Raw genomic sequence first — 20,220 nt, 5'->3', positions numbered from 1 at the left:
GAGCTCAGAATCCAAGGTTCTATTCTGGGAATCACAGATTTAAATGTTTGCCTCTGAGAGCCTCTCACAGCAGGGTTTTATTTCGTCTGGCTTTAAATGGAGAGCTGTGAGTCTTACAAGGAAGTGTTGGCTGTTGTGGCTAGCAGGGAGCAGGGTTGCTGTGCTGTGTGTGTCGGCGTGGGACCTTAGCACCGTGACTTAATCTGCTCGTCTTGAGCCAAGAACGGCCGGGGAGCCCATCACTGAGCAGCACAATCGCAGCTTTGTTATCGCAGTGGAGCCCGGAGAAGGCATGTGAGGGTCACCAGCTGGAATGTCTGTGGAAAGCTGTGGCCATGCACTGCCGTGCCTGGCTGCGGGCAAGGGCGCCCAGGCCACTCCCTGCCGGACAGCATGTGGGCTGTCGGGGCACGGGCGGGCATGCTCCAAACACGTCATGCCGGGCAGCAGAGCAGAGCGCCTCTGCTGTGCATATGGCCAGGCCAGACAGGAGGAGCTTCGTTGCACATGAGTGTCAGTGTGAGTGTGTACATTTGTGCATGTGGGCGTGTTGCAGCTGGCATTAGCAAGAGTGAAAGGAGTGAGAGGCAGGGCAGGGGGCCCTGGGCAGAGGCCTTAACCACACTGAAGAAAATGTTCCAGAAGCTTTCTGTTGCTGAGCTACAAAACCAGCAATTTTCACAATTGTTGTGTATATTTTTAAGAGTGAAATTTTAGAACATGAAGATGAAATTTTAGAACATGAATGTCAAAGAGATGTTTTCAACTTTTTCCAGAGAATGGTTCCTGAAGTATCAGCAAGAAATACTGCAGTTTAAACATTAAATCTGGAAAACAATAGAAAGTGTGGGGAAAGGATTGTCTTTTTCTTTTCTTTTTATTCAGGACTGCCATTTTTAAAAGCAAGGGATAGCCCACTAAAACCAAAATCTAGAAGGCAGAGATTTAAAGATACACAATGTTGTGCATAAGTGTAACTTGAAGTAAAATTGCCTGAATGAAGAATATAAATTACTGATATAATAACTGATACATGGTAATGAAAAATGGTGTTCGTAGTATCCTGTTGGGGTAACCAAGGAGGGTTGAGAGAGGAATTCTTATTTATCTATGGTTCATGCAAATAACATTGACATAAATTTTTTGAAAGGTTCAGGATCCTGTTTGTCTGTAGTGAGAAAATGAAAAGGCAGGTAGGAGATAGGTCCCCACACCTGTGGGCAGAGGTCCCCCCAGTGAAGCAGGAGTGGGGGTCCTCACAGTGTAGACAGGCCCTCCCCAGGGAAGCAGGAGTGGGGGTCCTCACAGTGTAGACAGGCCCCCCCCAGGGAAGCAGGAGTGGGTATCCTCACAGTGTGGACAGGCCCCCCCCAGGGAAGCAGGAGTGGTGGTCCTCACAGTGTGGACAGGTCCCCCCAGTGAAGCAGGAGTGGGGGTCCTCACAGTGTAGACAGGCCCCCCCAGGGAAGCAAGAGTGGGGGTCCTCACAGTGTAGACAGGCCCCCCCTAGTGAAGCAGGAGTGGGGGTCCTCACAGTGTAGACAGGTCCCCCCAGGGAAGCAGGAGTGGGGGTCCTCACAGTGTGGACAGGTCCCCCCAGTGAAGCAGGAGTGGGGGTCCTCACAGTGTAGACAGGTGTGCCAGTTTGAATGTATTGTGTCCCCCAACTGCCATTATCTTTGTGGTCTTGTGGGACAGACGTTTTGGTGCTGGTTAGATTTGCTTGGAATGTGCCCCACCCAGCTGTGGGTGGTGACTCTGGTGGGATACTCCCATGGAGGTGTGACCCCACCCATTCAGGGTGGGCCTTGATCAGTGGAGCCATATAAAACATGCTGACTCAAAGAGACTGAACAGGAGTGCAGCTGTGAGTGACGTTTATGAAGAGGAGCAAGCTTGCTAGAGAGGAATGTCCTGGGAGAAGCCATTTTGAAACCAGAACTTTGGAGCAGACGCCAGCCATGTGCCTTCCCAGCTAACAAAGGTTTTCCGGACACTATTTGCCATCCTCCAGTGAAGGTACCCGATTACTGATGTGTTACCTTGGACACTTTGTGGCCTTAAGACTGTAACTGTGTAGCCAAATAAACCCCCTTTTTATAAAAGCCAATCCATCTCTGGTGTTTTGCATTCTGCAGCATTAGCAAACTAGAACAACAGGCCTCCCCAGGGAAGCAGGAGTGGGGGTCCTCACAGTGTAGACAGGCCCCCCCAGGGAAGCAGGAGTGGGGGTCCTCACAGTGTGGGCAAAGCCCCCCCACTCCCACCCCGGGAAGTGGGAGTAGAGTGGTGTTTGCAGTGCTCTGTGTGAGAAAGGATCCGGGCTGCTGTCGTGAGTTTGGGCAGCAAGGCCCCCTGGTGACCAGCCCCAGCTGGCTGTGGCCTAGGCTCCAGGTGGGCGAGCCTGCTGGTCTGGGGACAAGGTGGCGGGTGGTTTCAGCCAACAGGGATTTTACAGTGATCTGGGTTCTTTGAGGATAGATTAGAGGCTGAAGTGACTGCTGGGGGATGCTATGCTTTGAATCGTGAACAAAGATGAGAAATGGAAGTTGAGGAGAAAACTTGGAAGTGGTTGTTGAGGGGAAGGGGTGAGATCATGGAACTGTTTGAGAAGCTCATGAGAACTGATTTTTGGAGAGGCCACGAACTCTCCAGGACCGGGGTTCAGTACCCTTGCTTTATAGGATTTGGTGATTCAAGTGCCCTGAGAAGTGCCGCAAATCCAATGAAAGGATATCTTTTTTGTATAAAGGTAATATGTACTTTTTATGGCAAAACATTTGAATGTTAGAAAGTATGCAAAAAGTGGTTTTAAATGCCCATGACCCTGCCTGGTACGTTAGAGTAAATATTGAGTTGATCCCGATGCCCGATGGAACCCAGGGAGGTGAAGGGAAGTCACCGTGTTCACTTCTGAGGAGAAACCCTCCCGGGAGGGAATCCACTTACAGTGTTGTCAGTGGTAACAGAAACTGGGTCGCCTGCTGCGATGCCCCAGTGAGGGCAGCGAGGAGAAGTTTCTTCTGTGGCTGCAACTCTGAGAGGTCTGCGGGCTGAGGGCCTCTGGGTGCAGGACGTGAGCTCAGGAGGGAGCTCAGGGCAGGTGCTGGAGACTTGAGAGGCACCTGAAGAAGTTGCCTGTTGCCCCTTGAGGACGAGTGGTGGACATTCCAAAGGAGAGAAGGACCCTCTCCTCCCTGCAGCAGCACAGCTTTGCCACTGCCAGGGCGCAGATCCCTCCTGGGATGGGTGGCACCTTTGATCCCCCCACCTGGTTCTCATACCTGTCGTTCCCCAGGCAGGAAGACATTGCATCTCATGAGCAAATCCAGCCACTGGATTTTTTTTCAGTTTCGTCCGTAACATAATAGAGTGGAGCTATAAAAATTTTCCCCGTTTTGAATTGTTTCACCAGGGTATATTCTCCAGATTGACATTACTGAGTAAAACAATGAGATGATTTTTGTTTCTTGCTGTCCACAACCAAATTATTCTCTAGAATGATGGAAAAGTTGGATGAATATCCAACTTTTGGACATCATTTTGGACTTGCTGGGTTGGCTGTTTTGGCCAGTGGGACATTTACCATGTGTGAGCGGGCTTTTCAAAGTGGGGGTCACAGGTGAGCAGCAGCTGCACCTGGGAACTTGCTAGAAGTGCACATGGGTGGGTCTAAACCCAGACCCTCTGTGTTTGGATAAGCCTACCAGGGGATTCGGATGCCCGCTTGCCTCTGAAAGCACTGCCTTGGCACATTTCTCCAGTACATTCATCTTTCTTCCTAAGGGTAGGAGTACAACTTGAGTTTTGTTTTGTGCAAGCTTGGAGTACTTTGATTATTTGTTGGACATGTTTCCCTGACGGGACCCTCTCTGGGCTCCTGTATGGGTCTCCTGTTGCTGCTGTAACCAGTTACCACAAACTTCGTCGCCTAGAACCACCCACATTTATCATCTTATGGTTCTGGAGGTCAGAAGTCCAAAATCAGCCTCACTGGTTAAGACCAAGATGGCGGCAGGGCTGTGTTCCTTCCTGGAGACTCTAGGGGAGAATCGTTTGCTTGCCTTTTCCAGAGTCTAAAGAAGCCTATGTTCCTTAGCTCCTGGCCCCTTCCTCCTTTTCTGTAGCATGCAGTCCAGGCTCTTTCCTTGGTCACATCTCCTTTTCCTGCCACTGACCCTCTCACGGGGACCCGTGTCATTCCATCAGGCCCATCTCTGCATCTCAGGGTCTCTGACATAATCACACCCACAAATCCCATTTGCCATATGAAGTGCCATTCACGGGTCCAAGGCTTCGGATGTGGAGATCTCTGGTGGCCATTATTCTGTCCACCTCAGCCTCCTGGGTGTTTTTTAGACCATCTTGTTAAACATAAGTAATTCCCCAGTGAACTGTTTTGCATGTGTGTGCATGTGTGCAGCAGATTTAAAGTTACCATTTTGAAAAGGAGGGACAGCTACCATTTATTAGGCACTTCCTATGCACCAGGTATTTTGCCAAGAGGCTTGCATTCATTGCCTCAGTTAACTGTCGGGCAGGCACTCCCATTATCCCCATTTTCCAGAACAATGCATCCCTCTCCTGGAATGCTCTTTTCCCTCCTCACCTCGTTGTTAGTTCTACTTGCCCATCAGGCTCAGCTCAAGCTATTGCCTGTTCCTGCTGTGGGTTCCCAGTGCCCTCCTTTATGATGCAGAGGCAACGTGGGCATCCCACTGTTGAAGCACTGTGTTGTGGTTGTCTCTGCCACCAGACTGGTAGTTCCTGAAGGACGGGGGTTTACTTTTTATTTGGGGGTATCCTGTACCCAGGGTAGTTCCTTGAACAAATTAGGTGCCCAATAAATGGATGGAAGGATGGATGGATGGATGGGCAGATGTATGGACCATCTGTCAGTAGGATGGGTGGATGGATAACAGGTGGGCCAGTGGATTGGTGAATGGGTAGATGAATGGATGGATTGATGAATGGGTGGGTGTTGGATAGGTGGGTGGATGAATAGATGGGTGGACAGACAGATGGGTGGATGGATGGAAGGATGGTTGGATAGATGGACAGACAGATGGGTAGATAGATGGAAGAATGGAAGGATGGATGAATGGGTGGGTGGATGGATGGGTGGGTAGATAGATGGGTGAGTGGATAGATGGAAGGATGGATGGATGGATGGACAGATGGGTGGATGGATGGAAGAATGGAAAGATGGAAGGATGGTTGGATGGATGGATGGATAGATGGAAGAATGGAAGGATGGAAGGATGGACAGATGGATAGATGGAAGAATGGATTGATGGATGGGTGGATGGATTGATGGATAGATGGACGAATGGATTGATGGATGAGTGGGTGGATAGCTGGGTGGATGAATGGAAGAGTACCTAACATTCCTTAAATAAGTCGTTTTTGATCATGGTGAATATTGATTCCATTTTGGTACATTCTATTTTCTGAAATTCTGTTTAAGATTTAGCTTATATGTTAGGAGGTGAAATGAGCTTTTTTTTCTATGCTACCTAGCATTTAGATTCACAACATAAACGTCTCAAAGAAAATTAGGCTACATGATCTTGTTTTCTAGTATCATATTTTAAACCTGGTAAGAAACCAAGGTAGATTATATTTGATTACTTCTTCTCAAACATGAGTGCCTTCAATGAAGATTGTGCTCTGGGAGATGTCTGAGAATGAAGTGGAAAGGAGCTGGAAGGGGGCAAGTGCGGAGCCTGGGGTGGGGGTGGCCCTTCCCTTCTGTCTTCCCATAGCCTCTTCCACTCCTGCCGTCAGGAGCGGCTGCTGAGTGCTAATGGTGCTGGCTCCCGTGGCAGGTGTTGTGTGTGCTAGAGCAGAGGGGAGGTGAAGAGGAGAGAGAATACATCCTAAAACTCATCAACAGCTAGTCGGGATCCTTGGGGAAAGCTGACTCTGATAAAAAAAATTCATAAACAAGTGACACTAACCTGAGAGTCCTCTCCCTGGATGTTTTCCCTGGGAGCGGACTTGGTGTGCAGAGTTACGAAGACTGATTTTCATTTAACAGAAAGCTTCTCACACGGTGATTTCAGAATAATCTGAAATGGGTTTATGATGATTTATCTCCAAGCTCCATCATCTGTTGCTCTAGGGAAGACATTTGCTTTTCCTGGCCTCCCATTAGCTAAAGGGGTGTTGAAGCTTTCTGTTCTGAACCGTTCTGCTGGATAATGATAAAGGCTGGGCTGGGGCTTTCAGAATAACAGGCCAGACTCACGCTTGCCATTTTGTCAGGGCGGAATCCAGCCTTGCACACAGCTTTGTTCAAATGTAGTGCAGAGCCTCAGACAAAAGAGGAATTCTTTCTGTACGGGGACAGCCTTAAACGTATCACCCACACCCAGGTGCAGTAAACAGCAGCAGTAGGAAAAGGACCGGCAGGGATCTGGGGGGTTTGCTTTTACGTCTTCATTTGTAACTGTGCTTCCCCATGTACTTAGACCACATGGGTTCAGGAAACCCAGAGCCAGGCCCAGCGACCGCTGCTTTGTTCACTTGTTGGTTTGGGCTTGAGACTTCATGTTATTTAGAAGGAGCTGTTTTAAGGCTGTAATTTCAGAGTTATGGGGTGTGGGGCTAGGGAAGAGAAAGCGAGACCAGCAAGACAGATCCGTGGAGCGCGTTTCGAGGGATAAAGCGTGCTCGGGGCAGGTGGGGACTGTTAAGTAAATGAAGATGCTGATGCTGAGGGACGTAGAGAGGAAATAGACAAGCACGTAATGCAGAATCTGAAGCTCTAGGTGGGACAGGGATGCAGTGTCTTACACCCGGAATTTTTGAAAGCATCTCCTGCCTGCTGATGGGATCCCAAGCTACGTAGACATCATCTCATAGACTTTCTTTTATCCCTGATATGACTTCTGTGTTCTGGCTTGATGGTTGCTTTTCTGGAAGAACCCACAGCCCTGCAGAAAGCCTCCCCCACCCCACTCACTTGTTCCCAGCATCCTAGCCGGTGGTGACTGCCCCCGAGCTGGTTCTGTAGCTAGTTACCAAGCCGGGGGTCCGCAATGTTCCCTTCTTGGGTGGCGAGTCTCCCATGGCTGGTTCTGACCCAGGACCCCCTTGGCCCTTTCTACCTGCTCGTCTGTTTTCTGTGTGGTCGGCTGCTTCCCTCAAAGTTTGTGCACCCTTGTCAGCTCACCTCAGTTTAGTTTTCACTGAACGGTGCTCCTCAGTGATTTTGTCTTTTTCCAGAAATCAGTCCAAACCCCCTGCATCCTCTGTGGCCTCCTCTACATTCTTCCAGCCACCTTTGCTCTTTGCCTTATTTTCGAGCCGTTCCCCCAGTGGGCAGGGCTGAGCGGACCCTGGCACACATGTGTAATTGTGCGGTTTAAATTTACACCCTCTATAGGTTGCCTTCACCTATGACTCTTCACTTCCCCTTTGGCTCCTTTTAGTTCTTGTAGTCTCTTTTGGCTCCTTGTTGATTTAAGGCACATTCATCCTGGCTCTAGAACCAAATTGTAAAGTACCAGGTCTTAGGTTTCTATTTCATCTAAGGGGATGCAGTGTGGTACCCCACCTAACCCAGACTGTGTTGGCTCTCCTACCATTCACGGGTGAATTAATTAAACCTGCATGATTAGCGTGTGTTAGAAATGTTGGCATGCTGCCCCCACTGACTGTGACCCCTTGCTGTGGTTGCACACCTGGGACAGGTGATCCTAGGAGAGGGCACCTTCCCATGCTTGGCTGCCCTTGCGGCGGGGCGTCAGGTGTGAGTGCTGGGGGACGAGCAGGGGAGTGGCGGCAGGTCACCTATGACTCAGCCAGGGCATCTCCTCCCCTGCCCGGCCCCGCGCTTCCTCAGCATCGGTCCCGCTCGGACCCTGGGAAAGCAGGCACCGCAGACGGGCGGTCACTCTCTTGGGTGAAGGCAGGGCGGCTCCACAGCAGCGAGTTTCCCCCTTCTCCTTTCCGCTTATGCTGGCATTTTTATATTAGAACTATGAAGTCTCTGCATCTGGAAAAGACCGCATCAAAGTGCACCAAGGTTGCTCTGCCTCCCGAGGTGGCTGCCGGGGCAGGAATGCCCACTGGCTCCCGGGTCCCCGCCTTCCCATCGGCCCCGCAGGCTCGCCCTGTGTGCACAGCAGCTCAGCCTGGCCCTCCCTTGTCTCTGAGGGCACGCATAAACATCTGCTTTCTCTTTCAAATGGGCTTAGTTTTTAATGTTTAATTCAAAAGATAATTTGATATGATACACTAAATTCAGTCACATTTTATCTTGCTAATAAATGATTGCCTTTAGCTCAAGGTGAGATGGATACTTGGCTGTCGGCATTCACTGCCTGCAGAATACTGTAAGCGGTTGTTAGATTCTTGGATCTGTTTCTAATTCTCAGAAATCTACTTAATGGATAAGTTTTCTGAAGTTCCACATGTTTAAAATAAAAAAGGGAAGTGGTTCTGTGAGTCGCCTCTTTTCCTTTAGCGTTTTAAGGTACATTCAATACTTAAAATGTATTTTAAACCGGCACAAACCAAAGAATTCTTAGAGAAGCAAATTTGAGTTAGGGGCATGTTTTAAGACTGCATTCCACCAAGGCATGACTGAGCAGCCCTTTTCCCTCTCGCTTCTAGCACAAAACTCAGCATTCCCTTGCCAAGGACTACCACCACCACTGCTCACCAGCTTCCACCACCTCCAGCACCACCGCTGCCACGGTCTACACCACCATTGCCCACCACCCACCACCACCTACCACTGCCTACCATCTCCAGCACCACCACCACCTCCACCTGCCACTGCCCACCCAGCACCACTGCACCAGCAACCACCACCTCCAGCACCACTGCTGCCACGGTCTACACCACCATTGCCCACCACCCACCACCACCTACTGACTGCCTACCATCTCCAGCACCACCACCACCTCCAGCACCACCACCACTGCCCACCGTCTACACCATCATTGCCCATCACCCACCATCCACCACCCACCACCACCCACTCATTGTCCACTGTCTCCAGCACCACCACCACCTCCCACTGCCCACCCAGCACCAGTACACCAGCACCCACCACCTCTAGCACCACCACTCACTGCCCACCGTCTCCAGCACCACCACCACCACCTCCCACTGCCCACCCAGCATCACCTACACCAGCCACCACCACCTCCAGCACCACCACTCCCATGGTCTACACCACCATTGCCCACTACCCACCACCACCCACTCATTGCCTACCATCTCCAGCACCACCACCACCTCCAGCACCACCACCACTACCACCACCTCCCACTGCCCACCCAGCACCACTACACCAGCACCCACCACCTCCAGCACCACCACCACTGCCCACCGTCTGCACCACCATTGCCCATCACCCACCATCCACCACCCATCACCACCCACTCATTGCCCACCATCTCCAGCACCACCACCACCTCCCACTGCCCACCCAGCACCACTACACCAGCCACCACTACCTCCAACACCGCCATTACCCATCACCCACCATCTACTACCCACTACCACCCACTCATTGCCCACCATCTCCAGCACCACCACCACCTCCCACTGCCCACCCAGCACCATCTACACCAGCACCCACCACCGCCAGCACCACCACCACTGCCCATCTACACCACCATTGCCCACCACCCACCACCACTCACTCACTCCCACTGCCTCCAGCACCACCACTACCCACTGCCCACCACCCATCACCCACAACCACCTCCACCAATAACCACCACCAGCCACTCCCACCATCACCAACAACTCCCACCCACTACCAACAACCACCAACAACCGCCCCATCACTGGAATTTAGAAGAAAGGAAGGTGAAGGAGATGGACAGAGGCACAGATATTGACAAACCCGCAGCTAAAAAAGGGTCTCCTGTATTTTTTTTTGAAACACTGATCTTTGAATATATCCTTGGGAACACACGTGTCTTCTATGAGTGTAAATTTTTGTCTTCGTTTCCGTGCTAATCTTAAAATTAATGTCAGGGTATTTACTGGATGTCTCTGTGACCATAGCTCTTGGGTGTGTGAGAATGTGTCAGTGTCAGTGATAATAATGCAATTGTCCCTTGCTGGGAAAAAAGAATAATTACAGGACTAACATGTAAATGATGCTCTCCTCTGTACCAGGGTCAAAGGTGTCACAGGGCCATACAAAGAGCTCTGTGTGCAATTATTTGAAAGAAAAGTGATGGGTGAAATGAGTCCTTTTATGATGTCCAGGAAACGATGGATGCTGGGCCCAAAAGAAGTGGCCCTGTAGCGGCTGGGGCCGTGGCAGACGGAGAGTAACTGGTTCCCAGTAAGCTGCATCACCCCTTGCACCACCTTCATGTTGGCTGTATGGGGTTGCTTGCTATTACTTACAGATTTTTTTTGTGGTTTATAGCCTAAGTGATATAAAAATGAGGAAAATAAAACAGGTTTTATATTTAGATTTAACGATATGTAAATAATAATCTAGGTCACACACTGAATGATGCCATTTATATGAAATGTCCGAGTGGCATGTCCATAGACACAGAACGCAGAGTAGTGATGGCCAGGGGCTGAGGGGGAGGGGAGTGATGGTTAAATGGGAACAGGGTTTCTCTCTGGGGGTAATGAAAAGATTCTAGAATTAGTGGAGATGGTTGCACAACCTTATGAATATACTAAAAACCATTGACTTGTACACTTAAAAAGGATGATTTTATGACATTTGAATTATATCTCAATTTTTAAAAATCTAAGTCAACACTGGGAATCCACAAGATTTTTTTTTCTTAATGTGAAATGAATCTGCATTACTCAATGTCTGAGAAATGCAGCTCTAGCTCAGAGGTTGGCAAACTGTAAAAAATCATATGGTAAATATTTTAAGTTTTGTGTCGTGACTATACAACTTTGCTGTTATAGCACAAAGTTTTAAAAATTGTGGTCACATGTACTGTATAAAATATCCCATCTCAAGCACTCCCATGGATACAATTCACAATGTTTTGCTAACATCACCACCATCTATTACCAAAGTTTTCCTTTAGTACCAAACAGAAACGCTACACCTTTATGCATTAACTGCTCCTTCTCCTCCACCCCCTTCCCCCGTTACCTATAATATACTTTCTCAATGAGTTTGCTATTCTACCTATTTCATATAAGTGTCTGGCTTATTTCACACAACATGATGTCTGCAGGGTTCATCCATATTATTGTATGTATCACAACTTCATTCCTTTTTACAGCTGAATAATATTCCATTGTACGTATATACCACATTTTGTTTATCCATTCACCTGCCAGTGGACGTTTGAGTTGCTTCCATCTTTTGACTTCTGTGAGTAATGCCGCCATGAACATTGTGTACAAATATCTCTTCAAGTCCCTGCTTCTAATCCTTTTGGGTATATACCTGGAAGTGGGGTTGCTGAGTCATAACGTAATTCTATACTAAACTTTCTGAGGACTCACCATCTTGTTTTCCACAGTGCCTGGTGGCTGCACTATTTTGCATTCCCACCAACAATGTACGAGGATTCCTATTTTCCACATCCTTGCTAGCACTTGCAATTTTCTGGGTTTTTTTTTGTTGTTGTTGTTTTTTTTGTTTTTTTTTGTTTTTTTTGTTTTTTTTTGTTTTTTTTTATTGGCCATTCTTGTGGATATGAGATATCTCATCATGGTCTTGATTTTTATTTCCCTAATGATTAATGATGTTGAGTATCTTTTCATGCTTACCAGCCATTCATATATCTTTGAAGAAATGTCTTCTCAAGTCTTTTGGCCCTTTAAAAAAAAATGGGTTCTCTTTCTGTTGCTGAGTTGTAGGAGTTCTTTATGTATTCTGGATATTAAACCCTCATCAGATAGATACATGGTTTCCAAATATTTTCTCCCATTCTGTTGGTTGTCTTTTCACTTTCTTGTTAATGTATATCCTTTGATGGCACAAAAGTTTTTTAATTTTGATGAAGTCTCATTTACCTATTTTTTTTCCTTCATTGCTCATGCTTTTGGTGTGAAGTCTAAGAATCTATTGCCTAGTACAAGGTACTGAAGACATTTCTCCATGTTTTCTTCTAAGAGTTTTAGCTTTTGCATGTGGATATCCAGTTTCCCAACATCATTTGCTAAAGAGACTAGTCTTTGCCCTTTAAGTGTCAAGCATCAATTTACCTTAGATATGTGCGTTTATTTCTGAACTCTCAATTTTATTCCATTGGTTTATATGTCTACCCTTTTGCCAGTACCACACTGTTTTGATTACTGTAGCTTTGTAATAAGTTTTGAAATTGAGAAGAATGAGTCCTCCAATTTTGATCTTCTTTTTCAAGATGGTTTTGGCTATTTGGGGCCTCTTGCCCTTTCAAAGAAGTTGATGATTAGCTTTAACATTTTTGCAAAGATGACTGTTGGATCTTTCATTGGCATTGCATTGAATCTGTAATTTGCTTAATATCTTACCAATATTAAGTCATCCAATTCATGAACACTGCATATCTGTTCATCTCTTCAGGTCTTTACATTCTTGCTTAAACTTATTCCTTGGTATTTTATTCTTTAACTTGCTATTGTAAATGGAATTGCTTTTTTGATTTCCTTTTTAGATTGTTCATTATTGGTGTAAAGAAACACCACTGATTTTGTGTGTGTTGATCTCGTACCCCGCCATTTTGCTAAATTCACTTATTAGCTCTAGTAGAGTTTTTGGGATTTTCTCTATACAAGTTCATGTCCTCTGTGAATAGAGATAGATTACTTCTCCAATTCGATGCCTTTCTTTCTTTTTCTTTCCTAACTACTCTGGCTAGAACATCCAATAAAATGCCAACTAGTGCTGGTGTCAGTGGGCATCTTTTTCTTCTTCCTGATCTTAGGGGAAAGCTTTCATTCTTTAACCATTGACTGTGATGTTAGCTGTGGATTTTTCATGTATGCTATTTATCATGTTGAGGAGGTTCCCTTCTATTCCTAGTTTTCTGTGTGTTTTTATCAAGAAAGCATGCCTTTCTGCATCAATTGAGATGATCATGTTGTATTACATTGATTGATTTTCTTATGTTGAACCACCCATACATTCCTGCAGTATATCCCACTTAGTCATGATATATAATCCTTTTAATGCACCATCGGATTTGGTTTACTAGTATTTTGTTGAGGATTTTTGCATCTGTATTTATAAGGGATATTGGTATGTAATTGTCTTTTCTTGTACTATGTGTATCTAGCTTTGGGTTCATATTTAGCTGGCCTCATTAGAATGAGTTAGGAAGTGTTCCTTCTTCAGTTTTTTGGAAGAATTTGAATAGAATTGGTGTTAGTTCTTGGAATGTTTGGTTAAATTCCTCTGTGAAATATCTGCTCCTGGGCTTTTCTTGGTAGGGAGGTGTGCCAGTTTGAATGTATTATGTCCCCCAAATGCCATTATCTTTGATGCAATCTTGTGGGGCAGACATTTTGGTGCTGATTAAATTGGAATTCTTTGTTTCTTTGGAATGCATCCCACCCAGCTGTGGGTGATGACTCTGATTGGATAATTTCCATGGAGGTGTTGCTCCGCCCATTCAGGGTGGGTCTAAGTTGATCAGTGGAGCCATATAAATGAGCTGACATAACAGAATGAACTCAGTGCAGCTGTGAGTGATGTTTTGAAGAGTAGCTACAGCCGAGAGGGACACTTTGAAGAAAGCTGCAGATGAGAGACAGTTTGAAGACGGCCGTTGAAAGCAGACTCTTGCTCCGGAGAAGCTAAGAGAGGACAAATATCCCAAGTGCAACTAAGAGTGACATTTTTGAGGAACTGCAGCCTAGAGAGGAACGTCCTTGGAGAAAGCCATTTTGAAACCAGAACTTTGGAGCAGATGCCAGCCACGTGCCTTCCCAGCTAACAGAAGTTTTCTGGACACCATTGGCCATCCTTCAGTGAAGGTACCCAATTGCTGATGTGTTACCTTGGACACTTTATGGCCTTAAGACTGTAATTTTGTAAGCAAATAAACCCCCTTTATAAAAGCCAATCCATTTCTGGTGTTTTGCACTCCAGCAGCATTAGCAAACTAGAACAGGAGGTTTTTAATGACTTGAGTCAGTGTAGGTAATTTATGTGTTTCTAGGAATCTGTCCATTTCATCTCAGTTTCTAATTTGTTGGTATACAATTATTCACAGCATTTAGATTTTTTTGAGAGAAACCAGAAATCTGGATTTTTAGGCAAACTTCTCAAATTTTAAAATAAGTAGCTCCAGAATTTTTAAAACCTTGCCAAACAAAAGTTCTCTGAGCAGGGGGAAGCCCCTGGGCCTCCTGTCTGCGTCTGCAGCGTTTAAACCTAGTTGACTGTGTAGTGCTGTTTAGTACTGTGGGTCTGACACTCAGAGATGCCTCCTAGGCGTTATAAGGCGTTGCTGTTGGACTGTGTGCAGGTACCTCCTAGAGCCACCCTGGAAGGGCCTCTGTGAGCAAGAAGCTTCTCCCCAGGTCCCCGGAGTGACCTGTCTTCCTTCGGGCTGCACTTTATTGGTTGGCACCTCTGAGCCATCCCAAGATGTGTGGCTTGTCCAGGGGCGTTGTTATCCGAGAGAGGAGCCTGTCGTGTTCATAGACTCACCGGTGGTAGGTAGCACAGCATTTGCTTTTGACTGGATTAACTTTGCCCTTTGATCACCAATTTTGAATGGCCTTGGGTTTTTTTGTATTAGACTGGACCATATGAAATCACCGTTTGTGTAGGACAAGAAGATCCAAATAGTGGCAATTTCATATGGTTCCACATAATGGATTTTGAGTGGAAGTTTTAAAGATTGTACTTAAAAACAAAATGTTACCAATAATCAGAAGGAACCCAGGGCAGGGTAAGTGAAGGTGAGCTTGAATTAGTGCCTCAAAAAAAGAGTTAGGCACATGTGACTCTGAGCTGGGCCTCCGCCACCAATATGGAGCCTTTGTGCAAATTAGAACAGAGGCCGTGCCCGGGACAGGTCTCGGGAAGAGGGCCCGGGTTGGCCGGGGGCTGTTACCTTCCACCAGCAGGCCTGGGGGGAGAAGCCCACTGGCCCTCAGCCCCCGCTTGTCCCTTTGGCTGGGTGCAGTGTCTACAGTGAAGCCCCCCACAGCTGCCCAGGGCCCTTTCCCTTCTCCACCTTTCTCCCCAGCCCACCCTAAAGAAGGGGAAAAGAGGAAGGACACCTTGGAGCTAAGGGTGAGTCAGTGACTCAGGTGCCGGGCCAGCAGAACTGGCCGTGCCACCTTCCTGCAAACCGGTTTGTGTATTTCTGTAACCCAGCCCTGCCTCTCTTTACCAGGAGCATTTTGTTATTGTACCTCTCAGTTGACCCTGCGTTAGCTCCTTGAGAAGAATTAAACAGTCAGAACAATCTAGAGTGTGTTTCTAAATAGAAAATGGCCAGCGTCTGGGTGCAGCCTTTTTGCTCGCTCGTCCCTCCACTGTGTTTGCACCAATTTTCCCTCCCCCCTCTTCTCTTCCTGACGAAGTCCTGCACATCTGCCAAGCCGCAACTCAGATCCCTCCTCAGACCGCTTTCTGCCTGCAGGATTTCAGAAGCTCCTTTAGAGGAGTATCTGGTTCTCTGGCCGCACTATTTCCAGTTCTCTATCTTTTTAATTTTATTGTATCTCAAGTGGTAACTTTGGGGAGTTAAAGTCACCAAGTCAAGGTGGCTGTTGCTTGGTCATAGCCTGAGAGCATAGATGAGCACAGGATGGCGTAACTTCTGGCTCCCGCATGAGCTTTTTAATGACAGTAGGGGTCTGTGGAAAGGTGTCCTTGGGCAACAGAGGCCTGGCTTCCCAGTCAACTCTCATGAGAAAACTGTGCAGACAAGGTTGACAGCTTCACTAAGATGCTGCCAGAGGCTCAGAGGAAGAGTTCCTTTGGAATGTCAGGTGCAAGAGTGGTTATTTAGTTCCTTTCCTTTTTTTATCTGTGGAAGTTTTCAAGGCATGAATATTCAGAATATTTTATGTCATTTAAAGGCAGATTTCTATGTAATTTATCACAGCTATTTACAATGCAATGTCTAATAGTATTAACCCAGCATAATCTGTGGAACGATATGAGCATCTTACAGAGCCCTGATAACTATGCCTTACTCTTAAGAAACACTGGTTGATGAAAACCCAAATTATAAATGATAGATGGCTGTTTTATTATTATAAAGCTGCTTTCTCTTTAGAAATAGGGTCTCCTTTAAAAATGTATTCCTAGAGCACACTCAGCACCCAGATCTTGGTTTCTATGCTGTTCTCCAGCAAAGGAAGCAGGACTCCTTGGAGAAATGGCTGGTTCTAGGACTGGGGCAGAGAACATACAAGATGAGCATGGAATATCTTATAATGTCACAAAGTATGGTACTGCTCCAAAAAAACAAACAAACAAACAAAAGAACAAGCCCACAATAGTAATGTGGCGACATCAAAGAGAAAGCTTCCAGTATCCAAAGTTGTACAGTACGAGCAAAATAAAACATATTAAAGTAGTGTTGGATTAGAACCCAGTGTATAAAGTAAATATCCATGGATCCATATTGAAATAAATAAATGAGTGAATAATTTAAAAATGGGAGAGAAGATGCAGTGAGATCTCACTTCAGCCCCACTAGTATGGCTATTATTTGGAGAACAAAAAAAAACAGAAAAAAACAGTTGTTGATAAAGATGCAGAGAAATCGGAACCCTCGTGCATTGCTGGTAATGTTAAATGATGTAGCTGCTACAGAACACAGTTTGACAGTTAAATATGGAATTACCATACGGCCCAGCAATTCCACTCCTGGGTAAATGCCCAAAGAATTGAAAGTAGAAATCCAAGCAGTTACTTGTATGCCGATGTCATAGAGCATTGTTCACAACAACTAAAAGGTGGAAACAACCTTAGTGACCATCGACAGATGAATGGATAGACAAAGTGTGGTCTTTCCACACAGTGAAATATTATTCACCCATAAAAAGGAATGAAATTCTGATTCATGCTGCAATGTGGATGAACCTCGAAGACCTGTTGAGTGAAATAAGCCAAATGCAAAATGAAAAGTATTGCATGATTCCACTTATGTGAATTATCTACAGTAGGCATATTCATTATAAAGACAGTAAATTAGAGGCTACTAAGGACTGGGGTATTGGTGGAACGGGAAGTTATTGCTTAATGGGTGCAGGGTTTCTCTTTGGGGTGATGGAAAAGTGTTGGTGATGGATATTGGTGATGGTTGCACCACATTGTGAATGTAATTAATGCCAGTGAGTTGTACACTTAAAAATGGTTAAAATGGTAAACTTTATGTTATATAGTTTACTATAGTAAATTTGTTTAATGGGAGAGAAGAGAGAAATTTCCCGTGCAGAGAGTAATTCTGAACAATTTTTATAGGTCCTCTGCCCTCAAGTGTGGGCTGCACACAGTGACTTCCTCCCAGAGAATCCAGTGGGGCTGGGGGTGGGGCTGTGCATGGAAGAGTAACTTTACAGTGGAGAAACTTTACAGATGCTACCTCAGCCAGAGATCAAGGTCAGCATCAACCATGAAAAAGTCTTGCTGATGTGAGGTGAGGAGATTGTCACGTTAGCTCTGTGATCTTCCCAAACCCATATAAACCCAGTGTAATCTTGAGAAAAACATTAGATGAATCCTGGTTGAATAATGTTGTACAAACTACCTGAGCAGACTTCCTCAAAGCTGTCTGAATCATCAAAAACAAGGAAAGTCTGAGAAACTGTTCAGCCAAGAAGAACCTAAGGAACATGCCAACTAAATGTAATATGGTGTCACAGAACAAGGGCAGTAGGTAGACGCTAAGAGAATGTGAAGAAAGCATGGGCTTTAGTTAATAATTCTGTCAATATTGGTTCATTAATTGCGACAGATTTACCATAGTAATATAAGGTGTTAATAATAAGGGAAACTTACTATGGGGTGTTGGGATCTCTGTACTATGTTCTCATTTTTTTGTGAATCTAAAACTATTCTAAAATAAAATAATTTATTTTACAAATGGCTTCTTATGATGTATCTCACGTTACTCTATTAGTAAGTATTAGGAGTGCATCTTTCTGGCAGTGATTAACTATTTGATGAGACACCGTGTACTTGTTGGGTGTGTCTGGCACGCAGCGCTCTGCATTGCATTTGAGGGCTGGGGATACAGAGATGCTGGAAGGACTGCTCTCTCTCACTGAGGGGAGCGTTTCCTTGGTATCATCTAGGGGAAGAGATAAAAATCAGTGGGAAGAATGAGGATGTTGAAGACACAGGTTCAAGTCCTCCTTCTGCTCAGTTTGATTCTGTCCGGCCACCCAGACTTGCTAACATCACGTTTCTGCAAGGTGCAGATAGCAACGGCAGTCTTACAGGTTTATTTAAATCCTTGACGGATATAGCATGAAAGGATCCAGCCTGGTGCCTGAGATCAAGTAGATGTGCAAAAAAAAAAAATTTTAAGTAACTCTTAATAAATTGACAGTAATGTAGAAGATAATTCAAAGTGGTGATTTTTGTGTGAATGAGTGAGATTTGGAAATAATTGCTGTGAATTTAGAAGAGGTTGATAGGAGCAAGTTGAAAAAAGCACATCTGTCTGGTTGGCTTGCCCCAGGCGCTTCCTGTGCAGGGGTCGGCCAGGAGGGCTCGGCCTGCTATTGGAGTGGTGGTGGGGATGCAGGGGCTTGAAATACAGATCATTGTAAAGTCACAGTTTGGGTAAGGCAGGGTCAGCCTGTGATGCCCTTGTTGTCTTCACCCAGTGCCTTGCTTCCAGACAAGGTTCCGGAAACACTTAGTTGGTTGATGGATTGCATTCCTAATAAGTGTGTAATACACCCAAGAATATAGAGATGTAAAATAGGCTATTGAGTTTTTTTTCTTTTCCTTTGTCGTCCCATCTGATTTTATTATAGTTGGGGGGTTGACTCATGTACCCGTGCATGTTATATGATCATTTCACATGGGAAAAAAGATGAAGCTGCCTAAAATTAGAGTGATTAGCTTTTCTGTTTCTCCTTTTAAACTTAAAAAAAGGAAGACACCCAAGCCTTTTGGGGTTTAAGAGACAAGCCTTTTGGGGTTTTGGCTTTGACGTGTTGGGGGCTGAGCCATGCCCCTGAGGTCAGAAGTTCTCAGTGTAGTCACACGCGGTGCAAACCCAGCCCCGAGGCGTGGGGGGTGAAGTTGAACTTGCCAGTCCCAGGCAGCAGTTCCCCGCAGCTGCTGCGCGCCCGGGCCGTGCGCTCCGGGGCTGGTGCGCTCGGGGGACCCGGCCCAGGGAACGCGCCGAGAAGGGGTAAGAGGCTCCGGGTTCCTTCCCAGGGCGTTAGTCCCAAGCAAGAACCGGTTCGATAGCTTTTTTTTGGCGGGGGGGGGGGGGGGGGGGGGGGGGGGCGGGGGGAGTTGTGGCTGCCAGTACCTCTTTTGTTCTGCTGTCTTGAAGGGCAGGTCGCCTCACCCGCAGTGCAGGGATGGGGCGCGGGGCGAGCTGCAGGCATGCCCGGCGCCCATTGTTCTGCCCTAAGGTGCGGGGTCCTGCCGCTGGGGGCGCGGGCTGCGCTGCAGCTGAGCTCTGTGTGCAGGCACGGCTGTGTGGGGGCACGCTCGCCAGTGCGCGCGGGGGCGCCGAGGGACAGACGATTTCTGCAGCTTTTGTTTTCACATTGGCTCTGCAAGGCAGCGTCTCTTGCAGCTGTGCTGTCGGCTGGGGTCCAGGGCCTGTGGGTGCCCCGGGCTTGCTCGATCCCCTTCCTCTGGGTCTCTGGGAGCGCGCGTCACTCACGGTGCATTCTGCAGACCTGCCTTCCCAGCAGCCCCAGCCCCCCAGGTGGGCTGGGGGACGCCAGCGTCGCGGGAAGACCTGCTTTTCCTTTCCTTCCCTTTTCTCATTAGAGAGCAGTAGGAAACGGGCGTTTTGACTATTGCAGCGGTGAGTGTGGATATTGAAAGAAAATGGTGAGTCAGCCACATCAGAATGAAAAAAGCCACAAAATCAGGTGTGCCTGTTTTGTCACGACAGACGTTCCGTGGGTAAACTCACCCATCACCTCTTAATTGCAGCAAAAAAAAAAAAAAAAAAGATTAAAACGGAGAAAATGGAATTGCTGTGGTTCTCAGTGTTCCCCAGTTCTTTGATTTTTCTCTTTGGCATGAGTGATGGTGACAGTTTAGAGGCATGCCATTTCTTTAAGGTTTTACCGGACGTAAGTTTTTTTTGGCTTTTATATTGT

At 46.6% G+C, this 20,220-nt stretch overlaps 1 protein-coding gene across 1 annotated transcript in view; it reads left to right on the top strand.

Annotated features, from left to right (window-relative positions):
• The window catches only part of LOC119523304 (protein Shroom2-like), a 106,244-nt gene that overhangs the window by 42,896 nt on the left and 43,128 nt on the right, over positions 1-20,220 (top strand). The gene's annotated exons all lie outside the window — the stretch shown is intronic.

Source organism: Choloepus didactylus, chromosome X (genome assembly GCF_015220235.1).
Source record: "Choloepus didactylus isolate mChoDid1 chromosome X, mChoDid1.pri, whole genome shotgun sequence".
Lineage (NCBI taxonomy): Eukaryota > Metazoa > Chordata > Mammalia > Pilosa > Megalonychidae > Choloepus > Choloepus didactylus.
This window is presented reverse-complemented; position numbering and strand designations above follow the sequence as displayed.